The following is a 21,247-nucleotide window of genomic DNA, read 5'->3' as shown; positions in this document are numbered from 1 at the left end:
CCCAGCTCCCAGAACACCCAGGACAGGGATATAAACCTCTCTAGGGGTGCATCTTCCCCTCCTAAAGAGGGCACTTCAAACAAAGCCAAACCCATCCTGGAATTGCTGTTCCTGCCCCATGGCTACACAAAGATGGCCAAGGTCAGTCCTAGCACTGGTGTTCAGCTGCCCAGGGTAAAAGGATCCAGATTTTAGGGTTTGGTCCAGGAGCAGATGCATTCCTGTCTAACAGTGATGACAGCTTGGAGAGACAGTGAAAAATATCTGGGGGAGGACCCCACACCAAAACCATCCACTCTGGAATGTGCTTAGAAATGGAAAAAGGGTCCAGTGCACAGGAACAGCCCCGAGCACTCTTTAATTTGTTCATAGAGGATACAAATTCTTACACCAGAAGGAGAATCTCTCTCAGAGATGCCTTTTGTTTTCTAGCAGACAATATGAATTTGTCTACCTTGGCAGGGTGTTTAAAGCTGAAATCCTTGTTATTTGTGCAAACTGGAAAGAGAAGCAGGGCAGACCCATAAAATCTTTTTTTTGGATTAAACCCCTCCAGATCCTGTCTCTGAAGCCAGGTCTGATCCCTTTTTCCTCACATTTAATGAATTTTTGTCATGTGTGATCCTGAAACAAAGCAATCTTTCTCACTTGTACTCTTGGAAAAATGCCCAGCTATTCAGTTTACTCTCCTTTGTAAAACTTTTTTTTATTTTGTGCATTTTTGGGGTCCAGTGTATTAAGAGCAATTTGTCAATTTTGCTTCCTTATTTTCCTGGAAAACTTATGGTTAATTTATTTTCCTGTATCACTTCATTTCTATAATACTGGACCACACAAGCTCAAAAGAAATGTTTTCAAAGTTATTATCCCTATTGTACTTCTCTATCATTTTTATTACTATATTTTCAGGTTTTAATTGTCTGCTAACAAACACTGACCAAACCAGAAGTGGCAGAACACTGTTTAAAAAACACTGAACACAAAATTCTTTCAAGAGCTTTTCAATGTAATGAGGGAAATAAAGACATCCCAAACTGAGATGTAGCTACAACATGTCCTTTCCTTTTGTTCCTCTTGTTCATTAGCACAGAAATTTCTCTACTTCGGCATGGTTTTGGCACTGGTTCACAGATTTCTTGCTCTGGCCTTTTGGGTATTTTTTGGTGCTTTTTTTAATGACACAGGTGGAGTGTCCTTAAATACTTCACCATCTCGTACCAGGATGTTTTTTAATGCACTGACTTCCTGCCAGTGCCAGCATCTGCACCTATTTTTTATTTTCTTTCTCTTAAAAACAAAGAAAAAAAATCCCAAACAGGGGTACAGACTTATGAACATCCTTCCTTGTGCAGGCACAGTTTCATACTGTGATGAACCTAATTCAGCAGTGGAGGTGTTTAAGGTCTTTGTTTAATCCAGAAATCTGCTCAGGGTATTTGGACCCTGGATTACAGAAATGTTGGGCTGGAAAAGAGCATTTCACTCACCCCTCTGCCACCCAGCAGACTGTGTCTACCTCACCCTTGAGGTATCTGTCAGCAGTGAAGCTTCTCCTGTGCTTGGTGTTACCATACACTCTTCAAAAAATGGGCAAATTTGTCTCAGGAGACTCAGATCATAACTGGAGTCCACACTGGACACGCACACCTGATTTCTGTGAGACAAAATGGAATTTGGAGATGTAGGCCAGGCTGGATGGGGCTTGGAGCACCCTGGGATAGAGGAAGGTGTCCCTGCCCATGGCAGAGGCTTGGAATGAGATGATCTTTAAGGTCCCTCTCACCTCAAACCATTCTATAATTGTTTGTATTTTAGGAAACTGATTTTGATCTAGATGATCCCATGTTTCTCCAGAGCTTGCACCATTATTTACAGAGAATCACTGTTTCCTCCTCACTCCTCTGCAGCACTGGAATTTGTGCTTTGCTATCTCCTTGGGGGTATGTTTTTTTTATCAAGCTCAGCAGATAGGAACTGCAAAAAGATTATCCAGATCATTCATTTCAGACACCCCAACACCACGAGCCCAGCTCTGGTCCACAGCCCTCAGCTGCCTCCTCCTTGCCTGAAATCCTCCCAGGAACTCTGCAGTGACCTCTGCTCCTGTGAGCACCTGGCACAACTCACATTTTACAGCGAACAGACCAGGGGTAACTCAGGTAATCCAGCCTTTTCCACTCCTTTGAAACTTGATGTTTATTTTGCTAAATATAATTACATAAATATATATCAGAATCAGAAATCTTTCTTTGGCACAGCAGATGCTGGCAGATCTACAGTTTCTGCCTTCATTCTCTGCTCCATCAATTTTTGCTGCCATGGCTTCACTACAATCACCCCCAATTTGTTGTTGTTGTTGCTCCCCTCAATTTCACATGCCACATCTGTGCCATCTCTTGTCAGCACCATCCCAACTCCACCTTCTGTGTCCTTCCCACTCCCAATGCCTCTGGACTCCAGCCACCTCCTTAAATAAACTCTGATATATCATTTCCTCTTCTTTAGTCATATTCAATTTAAATTTTAATTTAAAACTGCGCTTCTACTTAAGTAAAGAAGCTCTGGCTCCAGTTATGCTGAAAGTCCTCTTCCCATTTATATTTTCGTGCCCTATTCTCAGTGTCAGAGCTCCAGATCAGTTCCTGGGAAACTTTCCAGCTCTCCATATCTTCCCACTCCACTCACCATTTAACTCACATCAACTTTATCATTTACCCACCAGTTTCTTTCTCTGCTTCTGCCCTTAGCTATCTCCCTGACTGGGAGGGATATAGCACACACAGTGGGATGAAGAATAAAATATAAAACACAGAGAAAATTAATTTTAGACCAAAGTGGCGAGAATCAGGTTTTTGGGCTGTTTAGTTGTTGTTGTTTTAGTTTCTAATTTAGTTTCTGAGGGTTTTTGTTTTTTTTTTTTATATCACCATATGGCTGCTTAAGTAAACCTTCATGAGTTCATCTTTACACTGTGAGAAAAGGGAAATCATGGACATGCAGACAATATCTGCTTCACCTCAGCAGTGCAGAGCACAGGGAATGTGCCGCTCCTCCTCACAGACCACTGGCCACAGAAAAGCTCAGTCACACACCCAGATGTCCAGGTACACTCACAAAATCCCAAACTGGGGCACACTGAAGGCTTCTTCCCTCTCCTCTTCACCCAAACAAACCAATTCCTGACCCCCAGCTTTGGACATTCGCTCTCCCACCTCCTCCATACCCATTTGCATGTGTTCTGTTCACCCCAGGCCCCTTCACAAGCAGCAGAAAGAAAGAGATCTGCTGGGCTTTCAGTTTCCATTATCTCCATCTTGCTGACTGAAATGGGTCAAATGCCTGGTGACCTCAAATGCCTCCTTCCCCCAGGGCTGGGGGAAGCCTGGTTCAGGTGGAGGTGTGTGTCTGATACCCCAGCTCTGACACCAGAGGGGATGGCTCTCACCTGCCAGAAGCTCAGTTAATTCAGGGATCAGCTCATGGGTGTTTATTCTGCATTTAAACCCTCAGGAGCTAACAGGGGTATTGCAGACAGAGACAAAAAAAAAAGCTGAGGATGGGATGGTTTACAGCTCTCCCTAAGTACAACCAAAATGCACAGAAACCTTTATTTACTTTCCATGGGGTTTGAATCTGGTCTATAAAAAAAGGCAGGAGGACAATGCTGATGACTAGGAACTAGGAAAAGTGATAGAAGCTGTATAATTGAATTTTCTAATGAAGAGATTTGGTAAAAGCACCATCTATTCCAATTTCACTACAAAACACGTTGCAGAGAATCACCACATTTTGATGGAGGGGGCCAGGGAGAAAAAGGGCTGTTCTCTGGAGTTTTTATTGGCCTAACCAATGTTTTGATTGTTTTAATAACAATGTCTGTAGCTGTCCTGACACCCACCCCTGGCATGAGGGGGAAGAGGGACAGGGGAGCTGAAAACGGAAGCTGGAGGATGCACAGTTTTTACTATTTCACCCATGTTGTAAATCAAAACATAAATAGCAAGTGTTACTGTAAGGGTGGGAGGGGAAAACCTGGGTGAATTCAGCCCTCAGCACATGCAAAATCCTTCAAGACAAGCAGCAGTGACTCCCACAGCTGCACTTGTCTGTTTTCCATGGATAACCTTTTTCAAATCCCATTCACAAGTCAGAGCAGATCTCCACAAGCCTCAGCTGCTCTTTCTGTTCTTGACATATCAGCCCCAAAATGCCTCCCCTCTCACTCAGGCTCTCCTCCCACCTCAGCTGTCCCTGATTTTGCTGCTGATTTAGGTGAGGAAGAGGAGCAGCTTCACCAGCACACAGAAACTGCACAGCAAAGTGAAATCACCACATCAAAAACCTCCTCAGAACAAAATGCTCAGATCCAGATGAAAAATTAATCATCCATAAGTTTAGATTTGAAACCAGACAGAAGTTAAACTTCTGCTCCCAGCACAATCTGGAGTCAGGTTCCTGGGGATTTATGGCACTGGGTGATCCCAAATTTTGGCCCCTATGGGAAGGTGGCAGCCATCCCGCTGCTGCCTGTGGTGTCCCTGAATATCCCTGGGAATTGTTATATTATTTATATCTATTTATATCTATTTATATTTATATAGATATATATGGATATCTATATATATTTTTATATATTGTTATATTATTTATATATATATTTATTTATATCTGCTATTTCAAAATCATTAAAAAGGTCATTAAAAGACCCAGCTGAATCAGGGCTTCAGTTGTACCAGGGCAAAGCTGTGACACACCTGCATGGTCCAGGAAAGTCACTCCAGCTTTATGTGAGTGTGTGATCTCCTTCCCCATCCCTGGAGGGGTTCCAGGCCAGGATCTGAGCAACCTGGTCTAGTGGAAGGTGTCCTTCACCATGGCAGGGGGTTGGAACAATCTTGAAGAAGCCTACCAACCCAAACCATTCTGTGATTCAATGATTCTATGACAATTCTGCTGCCACTCTCTAGCAATTCTCCCTCTTTTACTTTTTTAGGGTTTTTTGGGGTTAAAAAATAAAATTAAGGCCACATATCTGGGTATTTTGTATAGATTAGGACCTCTCCATCAGTCATTTAGCCCAAATGAGGCAACTGCTGTTGTGTGTTTGAGCCCAAAGAAATAACTGAGAACAAAGTGATGAGTTGCTGCATCAATGAGGACAGGCAGAGATAAAACATCCCCCTACTAAACCCAAGAAAAACCTTGCTGTCAGCCCAGAGCTAGGAGTACATTTGTCAGAAGGGTTCCTTACTCACAAAAAACCCCAGAATAACTTCACACAACAACTCAGCCAGAGCCCTACAACCAGTCTGCTTTGAGAATCCTCTTCCACGCTCAATCCCTGCATCCCTGAGATGAGCCACACCAAACCCACACTCGCAGCAAATGGGGGCCTTTACAGTGGTGGGACAGCCCTTCTGCTTGTTGAGATGGACTGGGTTTATTTGCTTGTCCAGAATTATGTGGTGCAATGACATTTGAGACAGGAATTGCACTTCCTGGCCTGGGTGGGTGGCTGCTCTGCAGTAAAATACCCTGGTGTGATGACAGGGGAGGGATCTGTGCTTGGTTTAGAGCTGTTCTTCAGGGTTTTAGCTGTCTGCTGTACTCTTCCTGTATCTTCCAAATGCCTCATACGTCACGGAATCATAGAATGGTTTGGGCTGGAAAAGATCTTAAAGATCACTTGCCATGGGCAGGGGGACACTTTGGACCAGACCAGGTTGCTCCTGGACATTGCTCTGATCCCCCACTGCTTCATCAGCCACACCTTTACCACCAAAGCCCTTCAGTAACACGTGCCAGACCTAAACATCTTTGGGCTTCTGCTGCTCAGAGTGACCCTGAGATACATCAGAAAGTCTCTTTTCTCAGCCCGGCACTCGAAGAAGGAGTCAGAACTCTTCATTTCTCGGTCTCAAGGTCGTTTATTGTATCTTATCTAGAAAATTGTTTCTCCTGTCCAGCCGAGGTCCACTCAGCAAGACAGAGGCACTCTGCTTTCCCCTGGGGCAGTGTTATCTTTCTATACTAAAAACTACGTGTACATTATTTACAATGACTTCCCAATACCTATCACCTATGTCAGACAGTGAGCTTCTACTCTAAACCAATCTAAAAGTGCCAACATCACAGCAGAAGATGGAGGCCAAGAAGAAGAAGAAGAAGGAGAAAGGCTGGACACACCCAGATCCCTCCATCTTGCCCCCTGAATCCCCATTCTAAAAACACCACAAATCTATTTTTCACCCTGTGATAAATTCATGATCATTCTACTTAAACTGTAGTGGCTTGCAGATCCTCATCTAAGGTTAGTAATTTGCTCCATGGGTCATAATCAAAACCACAGGGGTCTTGGGCTCTGTGCCAGGGTCTCTGAGCACCCTGGCAGGGGTCTTGGCCATCCTGGACAGCCAGAGGGATGCCCTGAGTTCCGACATAAACACAGCTGAGTCTGTACCTTAAACCTTCATCCTTCTTCCAGCCCCACACACTCCTCTCACCACAGACTTATCTTATACCCACCTCCTTACCATCTTTTTCTGAGGTTTTTTTTTCCACTCAGGTATTTTCCTGCCTCAGATTGCAGTCCTGATGAGTCTGAGGTCTAGATCACCTCCTCAGCCCAGGGTTCCACTTCTGCAGGCACACTCACACCCTCTCCCAAGTTACTACCAATGTCTGGGATCACCTTTTCAAGCCAGTTTCAAACATCATTTTCCTGCCTTTCTAAATGGTGAAACTCATGGGTAACAGGTGGTGAGAAGTGCTTTTTGTTGCCATAGAAAATTCTGGTTAGCATAAAGAACCACTTTTTTCCAACTAAAAAATATGGGTATTTTCTGAAGCAAAGTGATGGGTTTTGCTGTAGGGTCTGAAATATTTTGATAAATAACTAACTGTAATGACTTACCCATAAGGTTCCCACATATCTTCATTCTCTCTGCCAACCAGATTTATCCACAGATCCACATCATCCCTGATCACTATTGCTATGGACACTGGAGACAGAGCCAACACCTTTCTGCACTACATGAAGATGTCACGTTGCACTTTGGAAGCCCCAGGAAAAAATTGAATAGAAATGCACCCATCATCTTTAACTAAATTCCTACAAGACACAAAAACAGCTCAGAATCAAAACATCTTTGTTGTGGACCAAAATATTTTCCATTAAAAAACTTAAAAAAACCCTGACCATCTTCAGTGTTTTGGAAAGGAAAACTCCTCAATTTCTCTTGTCCTCCAAAGCCATCTGAGTCTGTGAACCCTGATGCTTCCAGCTTAGATCCTGCTGTTGGAACACCTTACCAGGGAGCAGATCAGTGTGCCCAGGAAGAGCTGCAATTTTGCTACACACAAGGCTGCAACACCTCCCCTTTCTTTCCATCTCCTCCTTTCACCTTTTCTACTTCCTTATGTACCATTAGCTGTGCTAAGTTTGCTTTCACTCACACACATTGTAGGTAAGAATATATATATGTTTATAGAATTAACTTGTTTTTATGGATTCATGTGTGGTCTCATCCCCCTCTCCTGTCAGGGCAGTTTAAATTATGGGAACAGTCCTCCCACTTGACAAATTTATTGATAATTATAATATGATAAGTACAAAAAGTTTTTTAATGCCATTTTTGGATTTCTTTAAGTATCACGGAAGATGTTCTAACTTTCTCCTCTAGTCATCATATCAAATACTTTCCTTTAACTCTCCATGGTCTGCTAACCTTGGATGAAAACTGATCTTTTTCATGACTGTGGGTTCCCTGTCTGTGTCAGGAGGTGATATTTTGGTAAATGAATGCAGATTTCTCATTAAGAACCCCTGCGAGTGTCCAAGGCCAGATTGAGCAGGGCTTGGAACAACCTGGGATAGTGGAAGGTGTCCCTGCCCATGGCAGGGGGTGGAACTGGATGAACTTAAGGTCCCTTCTGACCCAAACCATTCTGTGATCTATGATTCTAACAGAATCAGGCTGAATATCATCCATGGACGGGCCCAAGATCCATCACCTCCCTCTCCTCACTTGTTTATCAACCAGAAACTTTTTTGTCTTTTAGCATTGGTATTTCCTATGCAAATGCTGTATTTTTATTTCCTGCAGATAAGTGGGATGATCAGGAAAGGAGGATACACTGCTCCACAATGAATGCCAAGCAAACTAAATGCTGTAACAATTGAGGCAGTTGATTACTGAGAAACAATCCAGCCCAAAATGGGTCAAATGTGAGATGGAAATGACCATTTAAAAAAAAAACAAAACAGAAAGATATCACGTTGAGCTCATCCCCTGGACATCTCATGGGTCTTTACAGCTCAGATAAATATCAGGAAATTCACTTGAGAGATAATTGAGCCCTACATCCTCACTACACATGTGGTGACAGAGATGGGGCACAGTTTAGTGAAAGCTGCACCAGCTTCTTTTCATCTCACCCTGGGTCCATCCTTTAAAACTGCACAATTACTCCACTCAGCATTTCTGGCCCAAACACAGCACATGTTCTTACACAGAGGTGGAAATAAAAATACTCCCAAAAGGGATGTCACCACTCTAGCCCAGAAAAAGGGATTTCACACTCAGGCCCAGAGAACCATTCCTAAGCAATGGTGTTACTAAAAGGTATGATAGCAACCAGAGGAATTATCCATTGCTAAGACAGCAATCTTGGGTGTGATTTGAAAAGTAATTTGGGTCCCTTCCACTCTCACCATCACAGTTAATAAATGTTATCTCTGCTGCTGGGTGTGATCTGGCTGGTGGTGAGAATGAAAAATTTCCAAGAGGCCTGATAAATAACAATGTTAACACAAGGAAGCAACGGTGCAGATAAATCACAAAATTGACACAAACAAGCCATGATACAATAAAAACACTGTGCAATTGGCTACAGAGAAGGATTTGCAGCTTGGGCTGCCTTTGCCAATGTTTTCCTCCCAACCAGGAGCTGCATGCAAGGCAAGGAGGCAGAGAGAGAACAACAGCGCGGGATGGAAACAAACTGCCAGTGAGTGTTTGCAGGCTGCTTCCAATGTCAATCACCAGAGTGATCTGGGGAACGTTTCTGTGTGAGAACAGGCACGTGAGCAACCCTGGGAGGGAGCTGTGCAAAGCTCCTGGCACCTGTGACTACAGGCTCAAGGCTCTGATTAATCCTTTCCATGGTTTCACACACACACGTTTAGGATGCTCATACTCCTGTATTGACCTTCCCTTCCTTTTCTGTTTTAAGAGTCACTTTCTCGAAGCTCAGGCAAAGAACAACACTCTGTTTACACAAATCCAGGCTTCAGCAAAACGGGAAGCCACAGCAGAAGTTGCAGCCAAGTGTTTTAACTCGGATCCACAAACGCATGCATTAAAAAAGCCAAGAGCAGAACAGCTCTCCTGGCCAAGCCCTGGAAGGTGCTTCATTCTTCACCTCCCTCCCAGGCTGCTGCAGAGCTCTCTGCAATCAAACTCAGGTAATAAGAAACCAAAAAGTTGCCTGCAGAAGTTATATATCACATCTTTCAGAGCATGTGGAAACAGAGACTAACGTGCAAAAGATCCCAAGGAAGAAAAATAAAAATTTGGCATGTTGGGAAAGCTAAGCTGCTTCTCTTGTTCCCTCCATCCCTCCTTCCTTGCCTCTCCCTCTTTCCTCTGAGCTCTCCATCTCTGATGGGATACTGAGGCACATGTTGCTCCTGTGAGAAGCTCTGAGAATCAACCAAGTAACTTTCTTTGAAAGGAAACACACTTGAGGCAGGAAAAAAAGAGCTTAGTTAGCTCCACCCTGGCGGTGTAATAACCCTCACAGCTCTCCTCGGGGTGGAAAAAGAAAATGAAAAGGTTTCCCCAGTGTAGCAACGTGAGCACGAAACCAGCCTGGGCACAGGGGGCTGCTGAGCTGCAGGGTAGAGGTTCAGGAGGGAGATCTGCACCTTCAATAGAGCCTTAAAAACCAAATCATAAAATATATGTAAGAGTGAGGGGAAAGTCTAACTAAACTCTGCATTGCCTGTGCCAGTGCAACTGTGGCATCATCTTAAGGCAGGGATTCTCTTTCCAGGCCAAAACCTCTGCACAGGCTGAGCATCACTTGCTTAATTCACCTCATGCCCACACGGGGCTTGGCTGAAGAGGCATGTGAGGAAAATGAGGGGTCCAGCAGGGCTCAGGGAGCTTTGGAAAGTAAAGAGACACCAAAGTGGTGTCTGGCAGACACCAAAGTGTCATGTCCAGCCGAGACAGCAAAAAAGAGACAGAGGCAACAACACTGGGATTCAGATTCAATTCTGATGTCAGGAGCTCAGGCAAGGGCAGCTCCATGGTGAACTCCAGGAAAGCAGCATCCTAGGAGGCTGTCTGGTACTTCCAGCTGGATGCAGTCCTGCTCCACCACATCCAGGTGGGACAAAAACCTCCTTGGAGCAGGAGCTCCTCACTGGTCCCTCAAGTCTGCTCCTAAAGCTCATTCCCCAGAAACTCACAGTGCCTTGTGGCCTCAACAGGGATGTGAGGTCCTTTCTTAAATTAAAAAGAAGGATAAAAAGAGAAATACAAAAGAACCACACACGCAGGGCCTCAAGGACTTGGCTGCTCAAGAACACAAAAGTTTGAACATTGCCCTTTTCTCTGCAAACAGTTCTGCTGCTCCCCCCGCCTTTGTGTGTTTTTTTTTTTAATAACAAGTTCAGTGAAACTTTATCTCTTCCTGCCCTAGTAACCCTACTAAATAATCTGCTGTTAGCATGACTCAATTGAGTGGCTTTCAGCTGCTGAAGTCGGTTTTTGGTTTTTTTTTTTTTTTTTGGCTACTGTTCTTTCATCGGTGCAAATGAAAAAAAAAAAAACCAGCTTGTAAAAAGCTTTCTTCTCTGAAATGTATCACACTCCTGGAGATTAAAGTGCAGCTGAGAAGTTGGTTACTTGCCTGGTAGAAAGGATCTGATTACACCCAAGAGTTTAGCTGTGTTCGAGTTCAATGTGTAGCAGAGAATTCAGCCGGGCTGGGGTTTCAGTCCCTTCCTCCGAAAGGAAACGCAGCTCAAACACTGCGGAGGGCAGGAGGGATGGAGGGTTCATTCCTCTTCAGCTGCCCAAATCTGCTCTCAAACGTATGGCAGCTCTTCTTTCTACAACATTACAAACTCGACCCCAAAGTGATACATACCCAGCCGCTGAGATGCAGCAAAGCCTCTAGAACTACTTTTCTGTCTGTCCTATCACACACTGCTGTAACCGTGAAACACCTACAAATCATCACTGAGCCCAGCAGGAGAAAGGGCTTTCCCTCTATCTTCCCCAGTTTGTTCACTCTGTTGACTAAAACTGTTTGTAGTCGTTGTTTCATTTTTTCATTTTTTGTAGTCGTTGTTTCATTGTAGTTGTTTCATTACGTTTCTCACTTTCCCCTTTTCTGCTACACGAAGATACACGGGAGAAAACAACACGCTCTTTTAAAGGCAGGAAAATGTGATGGCGAAACCACAAACACTCGCAAGAGACACCAGGTGGAGAAGCCGAAAGCAATTTAAACTCTTATTTAAAGGTAAAAAGATAAATAAAACACAACTCTCCGGACAAATACCAGGCTATCACCTTTAAAACCCCGAACCAGCAGCGCCGATGGCTGCAGCGGAGCAAGCGACGCTGAAATGCACCAAGCAATGCCCTCAACTTTCCCGGTGCTGCTGCACAGATTCTCCCTCCCGATCCCACCCGGCCCTGGCACATCGCCCTGCAGCGGGACACCCTGCCCGGCCCTGCCCGCGCATCCCCCGCGCATCTCCCGCGCATCCCCCGCGCATCCCCCGCGCATCCCGCTCCGCTCCGCCGCCCGTACCTGCTGCCGCGCAGCGCGGCTCGGCTCGGATCAGCCCCTTTCGGCTCGGATCAGTCCTGTTCGGCTCAATTCTGCTCGGCTTGGCTTGAGCGCAGTCCCGTCCGGCACAGCCCGGCTTGGCTGTGCTTGGCTCGGCTAAGCCCGGCACAGACAAACTCAGCTCTGCAGAGCCCAGCCCAGCTCAGCTCTGCAGAGCTCCGCCTGGGACAACACGGCTCGGAACAGCCCGGCCCAGCCCAGCCCGGCTCTGCTGAGCTCCGCCCGGCACAGGCCAGCCCAGCCCGGCCCAGCCCAGCCCGGCTCGGCACAGCCCGGCTCGGCACAGCCCGGCTCGGCCCAGCCCGGCTCGGCACAGCCCGGCCCGGCCCAGCCCGGCTCGGCCCAGCCCGGCTCGGCACAGCCCGGCTCGGCACAGCCCGGTTCGGCACAGCCCGGCTCGGCACAGCCCGGCTCGGCACAGCCCGGTTCGGCACAGCCCGGCTCGGCCCAGCCCGGCCCGGCCCAGCCCGGCTCAGCCCAGCCCGGCTCGGCACAGCCCGGCTCAGCGCTCCCGCCGCCCCCGCAAGGAAGCAGCGCTCTGCGGGCCGCCCGCAGCCGCGACCAGGGCTGCCCTCGCCTCCCTTCTTCCTCCTCCTCCTCCTCCTTCTCCTCCTCGGCACCACCCCCTCCCTGTCCCCGGTGTCCTCTCCGTTTGCCCCCGCGCATCCCGAGCCGCGGCTGGGCACGGTGTCCCTTGGGGCTGGGGACCCTGGCTGCAGTGAAACCCTCTCCCAGAATAATCAAATAGTACAACCTGATTTTTTTTTTTTTTGTCCAGTGTGAAAAATGTGTATTTTATGATAGGCTTTTCACAAATATTAAAATGAATATTATGTGTTGTGTTAGAAAGTAATGCTGTATTAATTCTCTTAAGTAGTGTGGTAAATATAGTTTTAGGTTATAACAAAATGTTAAAATATAAACCATGCTATGTAGGATACTTTTTTTAAAGAAAGGACTCACACCGAGATAGCAGCCACAGGACACCTGAATCTTTCAGAGAAAGAGAATTAATTGCTCCATTATCAGGAGAAACAAACTTCTTCCTGCCTTGCACAGTCAGGATGACACCGTTAGGATTAAGAGGAAGAAGCTGACACTGACCAGACAGAATCCTGTGTTTGAATGGAATTTATGCATCATGTATGAGGTGTATGAATATGCAACAGGTTGTTGTTTTTAAGGGTTAATCCTCTGTTAACGTGGGTCCTTTTTCAGTCTTATGCTGCCCACAAAAAAGGTACCTGGACGTCCATAACTCTTTGTTTCTATTGTCTCATATTGTCCTAATTCAAACTGTCCAAATTATTATTACTCTAATTGTATTACTATTTTTTTAAGTATTTTATTACTATTAAACTTTTAAAATTTTTAAAAACAAGTGATTGGCGTTTTTCACAGGGGTGCAGAGGGAGTGTCTGCAGAGAAGTCCTTTCCTCATTCATCTCTCCCACTGTGTTCTGTTCTTGGTTCTGTTAGGAACCTCAGACCAGGTTGCTGTGTGGAAGAAGGATGGCTGGTACCTGTTTGGTGCATCCCTTTCAGGGGCTGGGGGTGTCAAGAGTGAGTTTTGCTCAGGATATTCCCTAGGAGACCTCAGCTCCACAGGAATCATGGTTTCCTCGTGTGCTGTCAGAAAAGGTGGGATGCTGGAGGGCATGGATGGGTGGAAAACTGGCCCAGGAACATGGGAGAGGAGCCACAAGAAGGAAAGGAAACCCCAGAAATGTGGTGGCAAGGGATTCTGGAGAAGACAGTGGGAAATTCCCCTACCCTACAGGGCACACCAGCTCTGTGAGACCCGTGGGCTTTGCTAACAGACAGACCAACATGATGACAGTTACAGCAAGGAGACCTAAAGATGTCCTTCAGCTCCCTGGTGAACCCACAGAAAATATGAGACCATGTTCAGCCACCTTCTGTGGCTCCAAAGGCTCCCGTGAAGAATCTCAAATAGTGTTTCTCTAGAAGGCCAATGTACAGAGCATCTGCCAGTTCTGTGAAAGACGTTTTGTCTGAGATCACCCAGATGAGGTGCTTAGAAATTTTAGGGTCTGTAAGTGTTCACTTTGAGCAGTCTGGGATGGCCCTTTGAATATTATTGTGATTATTTTGCCCTTGATGCTGGTCTTTAAAATGTAAATTATGCATTAAAATAAAGAAAAGGAAGGTGGGACAAAGGGAAAGGCTGCTGGGATTTTGGAAATCGGGGGAAATAATTGCTTTCAAAGAGTGGTTCTTTCCTATTTTCTGAGACAATTAGTCTGTAATACCTGTTCCTGTCCCTGGCAGGAGAGAAAAAGACATTTAGTGAGGCAGATGATTTTGCATTTTAATTGCTCACACCCCATTAACTTACACATCATCCTCCCTGTCTGCATCAGAGTCCATTATAGTGGGCTGTTGATACCAAAAGGATACAAAAAGAATAGGTTCTTTCACCCCAGCTGAAGGCAAGCTGTAGATAATCAAAACTCCATGTATTCCCATCCCAAGCTTCAGTTATCAGCTCTGTTGGTTGCTGATGCAGTTGCTGATATTTGCACAGGAACCTGATGTTTAGAGGACCATATCTACCTGCACTTGGGCTGGGTGCAAGCTTTGGGTGTGTACTGGCATATCCCCAGCTGGGATGCAGCCCATGGTCTGTCCCCCATTCCCTGACCCCATTGCTTCACTCACATAGGTCACATCCCATCCCTGGAAGTGTTGAGGACCAGGTTGGATGGGGCTCTGACTAACCTGGTCTAGTGGAAAGTGTCCCTGACCATGGCAGGGGGTTGGAATGAGATGATTTTTAAGGTCCTTTCCAACCCAAACCATCCTGGGATTCTGTGATTCCGTGATCTGGGGGTCAGAGCATGGCACAGCAGGCGGTTCCATGAGGATCCCTTTGCCTACAGGAACTTGGCAGGTGTGCAAATATTTAGGCTCAGCTGCTGTCCATGTATCACACACAAGACACTGCACCAGGCCACTGATCTCTGTGAAAAATGCCAATCACTTGTTTTTAAAAGTTTAAAAGTTTAATAGTAATAAAATGGTTATAAAAATAGTAATACAATTACAGTAATAATAATTTGGACAATTTGAATTAGGACAATATAAGACAATAGAAACAGAGAGTTACAGACATCCGGGTACCTTTTTCTGGGCAGCATAAGCCCGAAAAAGGACCCACGTTAACAGAGGATTAACCCTTAAAAACAATAACTTGTTGCATATTCATACACCTCATCCATGATGCATAAATTCCATCCAAACACAGGATTCTGTCTGGGCAGTGTCAGCTTCTTTCTTCTAATCCTGACAGCATCTTCAGAGCTGAGCAAGGTGGGAAGAAGTTTGTTTCTCCTGATAATGGAGCAATAAATTCTCTTTCTCTGAAAGATTCAGGTGTCCTGTGGCTGCTATCTCGGTGTGAGTCCTTTGTTTAGAAAAAGAGTATCTTACATAGCATAGTTTCTATTATAACATTTTGTTATTACCTAAAACTATATTTAACACACTACTTAAGAGAATGAATACAGCATCACTTTCTAACACAACACATATAACATTCATTTTAATATTTGCGGAAAGCCAATCATAAAATACGCATTTTTCACCTCCGATCTGGCAGAACGTTTGATCCTGCATCCTCCCCCAGCAAAACATCTAACTGTGCAACAACAAGATCTCAGGTCAGGGAAAATTGTTGGCAAGACAAGCCGAGGATTCCAACGCCTGCTGCAAGGGAAAATAAATCAGCAGGAGCCCTTTCTGAAGGGACATTCACTCTGGTGAGGTCCACACCTACCTGCCACAGCCTATCCCAAAGTTGTCCTTCGCTGCCCTTCGTGTGTAACCTAAACCTTCCTTGCTGGGATTTCAACCCATTTCTTGTTCTGGGATCACAGAACCAGAGCACGGGTTGGATTTGGAAAGGATCTTTTAAGGCTGTCAAGCTCACACCTCCTGCAACGAGCAGGGACATCTTCAACTCCATCCTGTCCACCAGGGATACAGAAAACAGATTCTCCACTTCTTTCCACTCCTTTTTTTATTTTTTTTTAATTTTCCCACTACAGCAGCTTCGTATCATATTTAAAAGCTCTGTGGTCTGGGAGGCAGCTGCCATATTAATTACCCAGACTCAGGATAATTACCTAGCTGACACAGAGCTTCCACTGAAACACACAATGACTGCTGAGCATTGTTATTGTCATTTAACTTGACACTACAACTAATCAGGTTCTACAGCAGATGAGGCCACTCCTGTGGGTGGAGGTATCTGGAAACCAAAAGCCCTTAAAGCTGCATCTTTCTGGTGGAAAATATCACCACAAGCCATCGTGTTTTCTTTCCTGTATTTGAAAACCACCCACATTTTCAGTAAGAAAAAAAAAATCCAAAACTGATTGAGCGTTTCACCTGGGCAGTGGGTCTTTCTGAAGAGTTTCATTCTCAAAATATTTGGGCTCTGTTGTTTGTTTTTTAAGGGTAGTTGTTTGTAATTTAGTGTTAATTTAGAGGAGGAGATGGGGGAAATGACAAGGGAACATATTTAATAACTGCTGTGAAAGCAGATATAATATTCCTCTTGGTCTGTGCTTTGAATTCATTGAAATGAATGAATGAATGTGTTTGAAAAATAAAGAAAAAAATACAGCAGGTCACGTTATTTTCAGAGATTTTTGTATTTTTGGGGTTTTTTTTCTTCCATCCTCAAAGGTTTCTACTTCTTCCACAAGAGTGCACTGCATGTTACCATGAAGTTAAATTTACATTTCAGTCTTTTCTAGCAGTGATAAAAACCAAAACTGCTTAGAAAGGAGTGGAGAGGTCACTTCATCCCTTTTACCATACAGCAGGTCCAGCACTCCCAAAGGCCCTGTTCCCATGAGATGTCTGCCCAGCTGGAGGTTACACAATTCCAGCTGGGGAGTTCCCTGGGCTGCCCAGAAGAGGACAGGAAATGCAGTGAGCAAATCAAAGTGCTTGCAAAACGCTGTGTGACGATGCCCATCTGCCAGGCTTCACCAGGAAACGTTGAGTAAATCCTTCCACAGGGTCCAGCTTGACTTGACTTCCTTGGAATCCTTGACTGGAGATATGTGTTGTCCCCTTCAAGCTATAAAGAGAAATAAATCATCTGTGGTGCTGGTGTTCACAAAGCCTTCAGGTTGTTAGTCTCATGCCAAGGATCAACTGAGCATGTGGTGCTCAACGTATTCCCAGGCCATAAAGTTTGCTCATCTCTGATTTTATAAAGTTTCAAAGCTTTTTATCTGTCATTTTGGGCTCAGTACTCTGGTTTGTCAGCAGCACTCAAAATAACCAATTTAAGGTGTATAAAATGCATTTTAGGGCACATGTTGAGGGAGGCAAAGCCTCTGCCTGCCTTCACCTGCTGGTTTCCACACTCTCCTGCCACTCCAGGCTATGGTTTCCTCACTTTGCTGACTCAACCCATCACCTCACTGTGCTCTCAGCCAGAGCAGCACAACAGCCTGCATGTAAGAAACACAAGCAAAGCAAAACTGAAAAGGAAAAAAAAAAACAAAACCAACAAATGAAAAGAAAACAAAACAAAAAAAATAGGGTTGCCATTTGCCTGTAAGAGGCATCATTTTCACAGGAAATGGCCATGTGAAGGACTGAGTGATCAGAGTGATGGGGGGAAGGAGGTGGAGGGGTGGGAGTGGGTGAAGACCTCCACAAAATGTTTGTGGTGTGTGAGCATGCACTCCAGGTGACGCTGCATGAGAGGTGAGCTGCTTTGGAACTGCTGGGAAAATGAAAGTCACTTGTGGCTGAGAGCTCCTCTCCTGCCCTGGAGAACAGTTTCCCATTGCTTGTGTGAAAACAATATCCCCCCTCTGACTCTGCAGAGACACCACCGCTAATAATTCCCCCTGAAATGGGGACCGTGGAAAGCCACTCCAAAGCCACTCCAAGTATTGTTCTTGACCACAGTTGGAGACAAAGTGCCTGGTCCTGGAGGGCTGCAGGACCACTTCTGTCTCTTTTGGTGAGATTAACTAATAACTAAGGGAAACCTGAAGCAAAATCAACAAAAAATCAGCTTAAAAATCACAGTCATGAAACCTCTAAGCTGGGAAGGCACCTCTGGAATCACCTTGTCCAACCTCTTTGCTCAAGCAGGGCCACAGAGACCTGAGTGCCCAGGACCATGTCCAGGCAGCTTCTGAATGCTTCCAAGGATGGAGAATCCATCTGAATGACATTGGGATCTTTTTGTTGTATATTTGTACATCCTCTGCCTTGCCAATTAAAAGACCTTTTGGTTGATTTCATTTGGAATCAGTAGAAGGCATTGCCCAGGGAGGTCACAGAGGCAAAGAGATCAGCAAGATTTCCAGTATGCTTACATTTATATTTGTTATCCTTTTCACTCCTCTAGAGGGTACTCTAAAGGCAAGATAACTATGAGGCTGATTTTTTTTTTTAATTTTCAGTTTTAGATTTGGATGTCTGAATTTTGCTCCTTTCTGATGACAGCTCACACCATGGTGTCCTCTCATGAATCTGCAGCATCTGAATTTGAAATGAATCTGGAATCTGAAATGAACATCATGGCTGGAAGATGCTGCTGATGCTTGCAGAGGTGGGACAGAGGTTCTTGGAGTCACCTCCTTCAAACTAAAAACTGCTAAAACTAAACTAAAAACAGCTCTTGCATTTGATGTAGTGAGTGTGCACTCAGCAGGTTTGACCTCCCCCCAGGAATCCAATTTTTTTTGTTGTTGTTTAATCTGTACAATTTCAGCAGGCACACAGTTGAAAGAGTTTGTCAGAAAGAGCAGTGAGACACCAAATTTGGATCTTAGATGCCTGCCCATCTCATGTGTAATGGTGAGGAGATGGGAGGTTTTGCCTGATAACTTTGATTCTGGGCTATACACTGTAGTAAATCAAAGCAGTTTATCACTCATAATTGGGAAGTGCTGTGTCCAATACAGAAACCTCTTGTGCTGGGTCCTAAAAGGGATACTTTTTGTTATTGCTGTTTGCTTCTAACAGCAGATAATCTGGATGGGGAAAGCCAGAGAGAACAAGATGTTTAAGGCAGGACCAAAGGTTTTCACATCCAGTGTATTAATATCTCCTAGTTTTTAATGCATTTATCCTTACTGATCCTGAAAAGGATCAGCCTTCCCTCCTTTATAGACAAGGGATCAAAGCCTTGGGACACAGAAGGGCAATGTCTGGCTCTTGGGCAATCAGGCACATTACATAAAAATCCCAGGACATTTTATTTCCAGCTGTCTTTTGCACTTGGACACGTCTGTAAAGCACGTGGTGAGAGCTGACAGCACAATTTGGTGAAGGGGTCAGATTGGTACTTACATCTTCATCAGTGCTGTGTGCACAGCTACCACCTCCTGATACATCTCCCCAACTTTTCCCTTGCTAAATCAGCTCTTCCTTTGCCTAAATCTTCACCATCTGCAGCAGTTTCCCTCATTCTTTAAGCAGTGGGTGGTAAGGCCCTGGCACAAGCTCCCGGAGAAGCTGCGGCTGCTCCATCCCTGAAAGTGTCCAAGGCCAGGTTGGATGGGGCTTGGAGCAACCTGGGGCAGTGGAAGGTGTCCCTGTCTATGGCAGAGGGGTTGGAAAGATCTTTAAGGTCCTTTCCAACCCAAACCACTTTGGGATTCTGTCATTAACTTATGCCACACCTCAGGAAAGACTCTCCAGTGGGACAAGTCTCCACATTTCTCTTGTCAGGCCTGGCCTGTCAGCTCTCACCACGTGCCTTACAGACGTGTCCAAGTGAAAAAGACACCTGGAAATAAACTTTAGCAATATACAGCAAAAAATTATCTAAAATACAGCAATAATCTGTCCTTAATTTCTTTCCTTTTTTTTCTCCCCCTGGTCTCCTAAAAGGAGTGTGGAGGTTTCAGTGCTTCTGTCAACACTTCACTAAATTTTTTGCTGTATATTGCTAAATTTTATTTCCAGGTGTCTTTTTCACTTGGAGAGGTCTGTAAGGCACATGATGAGAAATGACAGGCCAGGCCTGACAGGAGAAATGTGGAGACTTGTCCCACTGGAGAGTCTGTCCTGAGGTGTGGCATAAGTTAATGACAGAATCCCAAAATGGTTTGGGTTGGAAAGGACCTTAAAGATCTTTCCAACCCCTCTGCCATGGGCAGGGACGCCTTCCACTATCCCAGGTTGCTCCAAGCCCCATCCAACCTGGCCTTGGACACTTTCAGGATGGGGCAGCTTCTCTGGGAACTTGTGCCAGGGCCTCAGCGCCCTCTGCTTAAAGAATGAGGGAAACTGCTGCAGATGGTGAAGATTTAGGCAAAGGAAGAGCTGATTTAGCAAAGAAAAAGCCTGGGGAGATGTATCAGGAGGTGGTAGCTGTGCACACAGCACTGATGAAGATGTAAGCACCAAACCCTTCACCAAAACAATATCAGGTGCTTTAGAGGCCTTCCCACTCTCGGTAGTGCTTTTTCCAAGAAAGGCTTTGAGACAAGTCATCAGTAGTTTAGGAAATGGGTCTTTGAAACTGAGACAGAGTTTGGAGGGTGCTAACCCTGGCTCAGCCCATTCTGCCTCCCCTAACCCAACCCAACCCAACCCAGGGTGCTGAGCAGCCCCTTGCTCCACTCCCATCCCACTCCCCCTCTGTGTGCTGCAAAATGAGCTTGGATCTGCCCCCTCTGCTTGCTTTGCCAGTGCCACCCCTCAGGCAGGACCAGCCCCCCAAACCCCAGCCCCTCCTGTGAGCTTCACCTCTCCTCTGTGACCCACCATGGGCAGCTGAGAGCCACGGAGGATCTCTGAGGGTGCTCGTTTGATTTCTCCGAATTCTCTCTGTGTTTCTCACGTGAGCTCATTTATTAATTCTTGTGAAGTGCCCCGTTCACAAGAAACAAAGGTGCTGCCAGGCTGGTGTTTCCCAGTGAAATTGTGCTAATCATGGGTTATTCAGTCGGGTGCTGTTGTCTGCACGCTCCTTCTGAGTTTCCCAGAAATGATCCCCCTCTGCTGCAGGGTTAATGTAAGTCAGGGTGAGCAGAGGCTGCTGACGGGAACATTTCAGACCTGACCTCTGTGGGGTGAATATTTTGGGTGAGGAGTGGGTTTGCTGGCTTGCTTTTTCTTAGTGGTTAAGGTGAAAGGTCAAAACGTTTTCTCGGTGCTGTGAAAATTTCTGATGTGAGCGCATTTACCATCAGGGCTGGCTGGTGGAAACACATCAGGGAACAATGGTTAAGGGAACCATTGTCACATCGTTGTCACACATTTTAATCGATTCTGTGACCATGCATTAATTGATTCTGGGATTCTGTGTTGACAAGGTGGTGATTGGTGGTTGCAGGTTGGACTTGATGATCTCAGAGGTGTTTTG

General features: G+C 45.4%; 1 protein-coding gene across 1 annotated transcript in view; it reads right to left on the bottom strand.

The window, feature by feature from the left end:
• The window catches only part of PRKCQ (protein kinase C theta), a 56,795-nt gene extending 44,792 nt beyond the window's left edge, over window positions 1-12,003 (bottom strand). The window contains exon 1 of the mRNA XM_030960717.1: window positions 11,833-12,003. The gene's annotated coding sequence lies outside the window, so the exon portion shown is untranslated. The remainder of the gene's footprint in view (window positions 1-11,832) is intronic.
• Between the last annotated feature and the right edge of the window lie 9,244 nt (window positions 12,004-21,247).

This window comes from Camarhynchus parvulus, chromosome 1A, assembly GCF_901933205.1.
Source record: "Camarhynchus parvulus chromosome 1A, STF_HiC, whole genome shotgun sequence".
NCBI lineage: Eukaryota > Metazoa > Chordata > Aves > Passeriformes > Thraupidae > Camarhynchus > Camarhynchus parvulus.
Note: the sequence above shows the minus strand (reverse complement) of the source record. Positions and strands in the feature narration are given on the sequence as shown.